Source organism: Diprion similis, chromosome 14 (assembly GCF_021155765.1).
Source record: "Diprion similis isolate iyDipSimi1 chromosome 14, iyDipSimi1.1, whole genome shotgun sequence".
Taxonomy (NCBI): Eukaryota; Metazoa; Arthropoda; class Insecta; order Hymenoptera; family Diprionidae; genus Diprion; species Diprion similis.
In genome coordinates, this window is record NC_060118.1 from 5,571,894 (window position 1) to 5,579,727 (window position 7,834).

At 37.9% G+C, this 7,834-nt stretch overlaps 1 protein-coding gene across 3 annotated transcripts in view; it reads right to left on the reverse strand.

Annotated features, from left to right (window-relative positions):
• LOC124414653 overlaps nucleotides 1-6,825 on the reverse strand; it is a 284,193-nt gene extending 277,368 nt beyond the window's left edge. Inside the window, exon 1 of one of the 3 annotated variants that reach the window (XM_046895664.1) lies at nucleotides 6,779-6,825. The gene's annotated coding sequence lies outside the window, so the exon portion shown is untranslated. The remainder of the gene's footprint in view (nucleotides 1-6,778) is intronic. The other 2 variants (XM_046895665.1, XM_046895662.1) reach the window with 2 other exon arrangements.
• Between the last annotated feature and the right edge of the window lie 1,009 nt (nucleotides 6,826-7,834).

Sequence of the window (7,834 nt, forward strand, 5' to 3'; positions counted from 1 at the left end):
TTTTTTTCAACATTTTGAAAAAGTAAAAAGACGCTCCAGTTTTTGCCAAAGTAACGCATTAACTACCCAAGTTTCACTCTAGTCGCTTGAGCGGTATAGGAGTTTTGCATCCCCGCGTTTTCGAGGTGTACAACGCTTCTTTATAAGCACCTTAATTCCCAGTCTTTAGACTGTATGGATTTATTCTTTTCACTTCACATTCCCGGACAATCTTAATCGTTGTCACTGATATATTCGAAGGTAATTCGTTCGCTTAAATTTCCGTGAACACAAAAATGATGAGTTCCAGAACGCTTATCACCTCTTACTGTCCTCGTGTCGTCAAGTATCGTCACAAATGTCACATGGATGGAGACTCAATGTCGGATATTTCACTCGCCTGAAATGTTCGAGGCTAGCTTATACTGAAATTTCGATTAGCCAAACTTCGTTTTGTGATTTATGTAGGTCGCGAATTCGCGATATATCATGATCTCCGCGATTCGCGAACACGCACACACACGATACTCTCTGCTATTCTGCTGACAACAAATCGTACGGATTCCAGAGGTTCGGAAACTGTCAAATATTGCCAAATAATGAATAATCGGAACCTCGCAACTTCTACTGTGTTCAGACCAATCTATATACCTACGTAATTTTTGTTTGCAGTTTTCCGTTGGGATACTGAAGAAAATCTCTAAAATCAAAGTCCGTAGTTTTTGTCTAATACATGCCTTTTGCAATATTGCTTCAACACTAATGTCATTCGTTATTGAATCCTACTCTGATGTCAAAAATTTTTCTTAGATAGTGTTTGATCGAAATCCTGTTTCTATAATCTGACATGCAGATCCAACCACATATGATCGGATCTATTCTGATCCATCTGTATATAGTCTGATTTGATTTGATCCAACTGCAACTTATACATCTTAATACGCGACAAGATCTATATTCAGAAAAAATAAGTTCTGATTAAAGCTGAATATGTCTGGTTATATTTCTCCGGAGAGAGAAGTTAAGAATGGTTAAATACACAAGTCTGCAGCGAAAAAAAACTGCACAAGTTTTTTATACTGTTTCTTAAAGATTTTTAGCGGGAAAGAATGAAAAATAGAAACCGGTAAAAATACTCTTGCGAGATTTTTTCTTGAACTCGTGTTTGTGGTTTTGTTCAGAGTGAAACTTACGTTTAACTCGAAATCTGGTATCCCATTCTTGATTATAAAAATCCTGTGTAAAAGTGATTTCTTGGTTTAATTTAATATGTATTAGAGTGAGAATTGAGAATAAATACAAACAGGGAAGCAGGAAATGGAAGCGGAAGCGTGTTCGGAAAAGAATCAAAGAGAAGAAGAAAAGGTTTCATAAGAAAAAAGAATGAAGACGGAATGGTAAATACATTTCACAACGAAATTGTTTGTTTAATTTTATTACAAATATTTTTTATTTCATTGTAATTGAATAGTGTTTTCTTCATTACGGTTATACTTTTTCATGCAAAAATCTTGTATTTACGTCATGGAGAAAAATGGACATTTACCAAAAACATTCCACGCGGTTGAAATAAGATATTTTCTCACAGAGCTTCGGTATCTACAATATTTTGATGTTTACGCGCGAAAGACACCGAGGAAAGTGATAAAAATCGGAACGTGCACCAGCGTGGGAACAAGGAATCCTACTCTCACTTCGATGGCGTCGATTTTAACATTATTGTTAGTTTATGTGTTTTTGCTCGCATTCTTGTTTGCCGCATATACACCACCCGTGCATATTTCTTCCCTCGTTCCTGTCCCTTGGCTTCCTTTTTCCCGTTACGGTGCCTGCAGCTCGAGGCATGAATAGCGAAAGCGCGAAGTAGAAAGAGAAATGTCCTTCCGAGGTTTGCCAGCGTACTCGGTGGGACAGCGTTTGAATTGATCACATGGTGCTGGCAAATGGAAGCCTGGAGGCATCAAATTGTACGACGACCAAATGTGGGGGAATGCTCACCGACGATGGTCCGTTCCGTCTGAATGCCATAGCCAGGAGCGAGGTTTACCCTAGTATATGGCGACGATCTTTCCCTCCGCGTGTAAACACACGGGATCGAGCAGTCCGCAGGGTGGAGTTTTTTTCTCGTTGCAGTAAAAACTAAAATCAGAGTTGACAGTCCGTTCGACATTTCAGCTTTATGAAAACGCCGCTGGCAAAATAGGCTGCTCGCCATCTAGTTTATATGCGTAGCCAACCTTCCAAAAATGTTACTAGCGTTGCAGACAGAGTGACCGATGCGTATTGGATCGCGGCTATGCCGTGATTCGGTCGATTCGGTGATTCTCAATAGGCGATAAGTTAGGTTAGGTAAGGTTAGGTTGTGGTTGACTATTATTTGTCAACCGGTCGATTCCTAGGGACATTCTTCTCGTCGGTGAATGTTTGCTTTAGGCTGCGAAAGTGGAAGTCAACCGATCAAAACTGAACTATTTGAATATGCAGTTTACACACTGGCTCACCATTTTCCTTTCAGTTTTTTCCTTTTTGCAACCGAAACTGAAATCACAGGTGACAGTCAGTTCCAAATTTCAGTTTTATGAAAACGCTGCTGGGAAAATAGGATGCTTATATACTGAGAAGTTCACTTGAAAGGAACTGCTCGCCATCTAGTTTATAGGCGTAGCCAACCTCCAAAAAATGTTACTAGCGTAGTAAGCAGAGTGACCAATGCGATTGGATCGCGGCTGTGTCGTGAACCGGCGATTTTCAATATGCGATAGGTTAGCTTAGGTGAGGTTAGGTTATGCTCTCTTTTGTCAAAGGTTTGCTTCAAGCTGCGACAATGGAAAGCAACCAATGAAGACTAAACAAGTTGAATCGGTTTTTCAGGTCGCTGATTACGAATCTAAACTTGAAATTACAAAATTCAACATGATGGATCCAATATGGCAACATCAAGTGACTTTTGGGACTTTCATCCGCCATATTGGATCCGCCATGTTTGATTTTAGAATTTTTAGTTCAGATACGTAGTCAGCGACCCAAGAAACCGCCGTATATCAAATATTATCGAAATACGTTCGGCAGATTTAATGTGCCCTGAGGGGATTAAATGGGGAAAACCACCCTCTTGCGGGTACGGATTAGAGTTGAGACAAAAATCTGAAAATATGAGGGAATTATTATTGAATTACTTGGAGTCGATTGAGGAGGTGAGTCGGCCAAAATTAAAAAATTACCTTTTTAAGAACCTCCCTAATGCACACGTATCTATATCAAGATCTAGTAATAAGTTTAAGTACGAAGATCCGTCTCCGGAATTATATAACGATGATGGCTAGTCGGAGAGTCGAGTCAAGCCAGTCAGGTAATACAATTTTCTATTTTGTCCCATCGGGGTAATGGAGGGCACCGTGCAAAAGCTAAGAACCTCGAGAGAATTGGTTGGGGTCGGTTGGCGAAAGAAATTAGAGTTGTTAGCAGTGGAACAGATCGGCGAAACGAGAAGAACCGAGTAAGAAAAAACAGATGAAGAGGTCGGGAAAAACAAGACTGGAGAACTCTCTATTAAACCACGGCATGAAAAAGGCTGGACATCATCTGCAGCGATGTGAATTATTCGAGAGGATCAAGCGGTGGGTGAGTCTCCAATTTCATTTCAATTCATACTGTTTTTCACCTGGGTGTTCATCATGTCTATCTAGCCTCAGACAAGACTTCCACAAATCATTTTACTGTAACTTGCACAATAGTTTAATCAATAGAGACAGAAAAAGACCTTTGCCTTACAAAAGGTGAGGCAGAGTGTTTTCACCATACAAAAACACCATCAATCAATATTGTTAACATTTTTATTCTAATCGATTCATTCGATTATCATATTTTCAAAAGTAATGCATACTCTGATGCAAAAATTCACAGAGTTTCATCAGGTTTTTAATTGTCTAGGGTAGTTGATCTCGATTGTTCTTCTTATTTCAATTATTCGTAATATATCATTGCTCTCTGCGAAATATGAACAAAACAACAACCATTTTCTATTGGAAACGTCGACTTTCATTGAAATTATTTCCATCGACGGCTCGGCAAGGGTCTGCGAAATATGGCAACAGAGCTAGGATTGGCTAAACTCTCCCTAGAGAAACTGTAATGGGGTTTGCAGTTTCCGAGTACACCTGAACCTGGGGTCAAACTATGCGAAGTATGCTCGTAACTGCGGCCGGAGTAGTGAATAAGGGGGGGTGAAGGGAGAGATCCTGTCCTCTCCATGCTCGCAACCAGCTCGGCCACCCGGTTCTGACGTCACTTAGACCATAAACACGTTCGTCAACGGTGGTCAAGGATTCCCCTATGCGGTCTACGCCCTGTGCACCGTTTTAATTGAGCGACAATAATCACACTGAAACCGAGTAAGCGACGTTTAGTTTATTCGGCTTCACCGAACTACTAACCGGACAACGCCTCTAGCGGTAGAAAAGGACACCGCAGAATCCTCATGAAGATTGGCTCTCGCCCGAATTGGCTGAATTTTTAGTATGTTATAGTACATAACCTCCCGATCAAAAGTTCTCATAAACACAAGACCGAAAAATCACTAGTTTTCGAGTAACAGACTTCAGAAGAGAGGTGTACAGATTTTTTAATATCTATCTTATGAACTCCGTGACTTTCATGAATCATAAAGCTTCAAGGGAACTTGGAATCAAATAAATCACTCAAAAAACTTTACGGTTGATTCCATCAATGTATTGATTACATCCATGAAATCGCTGGTTGACCGGAAGTAAGTGCAGCGTCAGATTTCGTCTGAAAAACGTGACCCTCTGACTCTTGCAATAATCGACTTGTCCCGTTTTTCACGCGTCTCTGGCATCTCTGCGAATCGGCTGTGCAGTTTTTGTGCGAAAGGGGGAGGGGGGCAGAGCGGGATACTTAAGGAAATACTTAGTTTTAGAGAATTCAAATACGTAAAATCTTTGTTATTTAATTGTAACCAAAGAAAATAAAAATGATTTTCAGATGTCACCAAAAAATTTTTTTGAAAATTGTTGAAAATTCAAAATAGTGCTGAGTAATGTTTAGGTAAGTCATTTTTTACTATTTGAAAACATTTTAAAGAACAACATTTTTTCATAAAATTTGAAAGGTACCTCATTTTACCTCCCCTACCTCGTTTCTCTCGGCCCTCCCCTATATTTGATTTCAAGTTCCCCTTGAAAACTACTGAATTTTAGGACTTGTGTCCATGAGAATTTTTGATCGGGAGAATATGCATTATAACGTACTGAAAATCCAGCCTTTCGGTCAATGTTTCGAAGCGAAGATCGTGCTTCTGGAGTCGTTGCAACCCATGATCTTTTCTTATTTCATCGTAATGTTACACGTTATTATTATTCTTTCTATTCGAAGCAATCTCCTCATTCTTTACTTTCGAATTGTTGTATCGAAGATCGAAGACCAGTCGGCGGAAATTGCTCGAAACAAGAGTACGAATTCAGTTTGGTAATTCGAGTTTCCGCTGGCATGCAAACGACGATCGAGTTACCGAGCAATTCGAAAAGCGATACGTCGTTTCCTTTGCGAACCCCAAATTCCTTTTCTTTTGACAAATCAGTAAGGAAGAGAAAGAAATCTAAAAACGAAGCAAGGTTGCGTATGGATTTTCGTACACAAATTTGATTGTCACATGTTTTGAGAAAGCGGATATTTTTCACAAGCTATTGATCCTAATATTGTGAAAAATCAGTTGACATCAATAATTTAGTAACTCTTCGTTAATTGTCAATTAATAAATAGGATATTACAGTTTTCTACAGCCGAAATGAGAAAAATATATGATTTCTAGCAGCTACGAGAAAGTATGAAATACTTTCCTGAAAAATTCATGAAGATCTTTATAAAAAATCGTAGAAATTTTTCCTCCCACATGATTAATTGCTAAGCTTTCACAGCGTTGACTCAATTCTCCAAAGTTTGAAGAAATGTACACCACGTGTCTATTACTATTAAATTTCAATATTTGTGCAATTATCACTCATACATGTACAAATCAATACAAAATCCCTGCATTTTCCAAATCAACTTATAAATAAAATTCATTTAGCTATCAGATTTAGTCTATAAAAAAAGAAGATATTATAAGTCGACAAACTTTAGATTAATTATTATCTACTGCAAAAATTTGTCAGCGGTCGGAAAATTTTTTATACAGTGCACATATCTTGTTATGATTATTTATTATTTATGAAAAATAATGGTAAGACCATTCTTGAGTGGTGCTGACGTTAATAAAGATGTTGACAAACGCTCCGGTATAATTATTAATTAATTCAAACCGTGTATGTATACGCATATATATATTTTCCTATAATCAAACTGTTAATTTCCATATTTTTTTCCGTCCGTAATTGCGACACAAGTAATAAGATTAAGATTGAACGTCTGTTACACAATTTATCTGCGGAAATAAAATCCGTTCACATTACTTTTAACGACGAAGATATATTATAGAAGTGCAAAAAATTCATCCAGCACTTTTCTTCTGATCTATTCTCTCGGAAAGACTTTTCCTACCGTAGACATGTTTGGTAAAAAAAAAAAGTCGTCAAAGTTACGGACAAAGAAATAAAGTATAAAAGTATTAGAAGTAAAAAATTAAAACAATCTTTTTCGTCAGTCGGACTTGTTATTATTATACGGCTGTTTCTTTCTCCTACCTTACGTAGAATTATTTCTCACGGTTGACCCGTTAAACCTAATTAATTAAGATAAATGAATTGCAGGGATATAGAATAAAAAAAACGACACCTACCTTGACTCTGCTCAGCTAGCCGATATTCTTGCTATTTATAACACTGTCTTCTCAAATCCTCACATCATCTCACGTTTTAATTCACCTTCGTATTATTTTTTTCACATTAAATCTCTCTGTAATGTCATTTAATTGTGTCTAACCACAAACGGATCAATCGTACAATTTTTTCTACACCTTTTGACGATGATCACTAGATATTTTACACCACGAATTTTATCGTTGCAATCGTTTTCGTTCACCGATTATTTGTACGTGTGTGTGTCTATTACAGCAGCAGAACAGAAGAACATTTAACACAGTGTAACCCACTGACTGCACAACAAGTTTTTTATTCAATTAAAACACAAGCAACGGTTCAAGTTTTGATCCATCGATTTCTTGCACTCGTATGTGGCTTATTGTTAAACCACTTTTAAGCTGCAAAAAATTTCATACATTTCACAAACAACTCGATCCAAGCTGTAGGCGAAGAAAAAAGGGACTTTCAGAGAGTTGCTAACGAGTTTCCACGGTAAAATAATTAGTTATGAATTAAAATATACATGGACGAGGCAAGTAATTATGTGGTGGAAAACACAGCACAAAATTAAACTGAATTAAGTGTATAAAATAAAAATTAATATAGAATGTGGGATTATTACGGGCTCTAATTCTGAGATAGCTTATGAATTTTGACGATGTTTCTTTTTTTCACATTTCAAAGAAAAAAGAGAAAAATTATCGAATTTTGTATTTTGAATTTCAGTTTTTTAATGCTCTCGATTTCCAATTCTTTTATTTTTTCTTCTTGTCTCTATGAACTCTCCGAATTTCAGTCCTAGTGCAATACCAAATTGAGACTGCGAGTTCGACGTCGAGAGGCTGATACGCTCCAATTCAGAGGCAGCTCGAGATCTAAGCGCTGAACGGCTCAAGTAGTACAGCCAGCGTTTAGTCGGACACTCGATCAGCCAGGACGCAAGGCTCAAGATTTTGGCAGCGGTATAATTACGAGACACGGAGGCCGGAATTCAGCCAGAACACGAAAGTCGAAGCAAGCGAATCCTGTTTCACGATTTT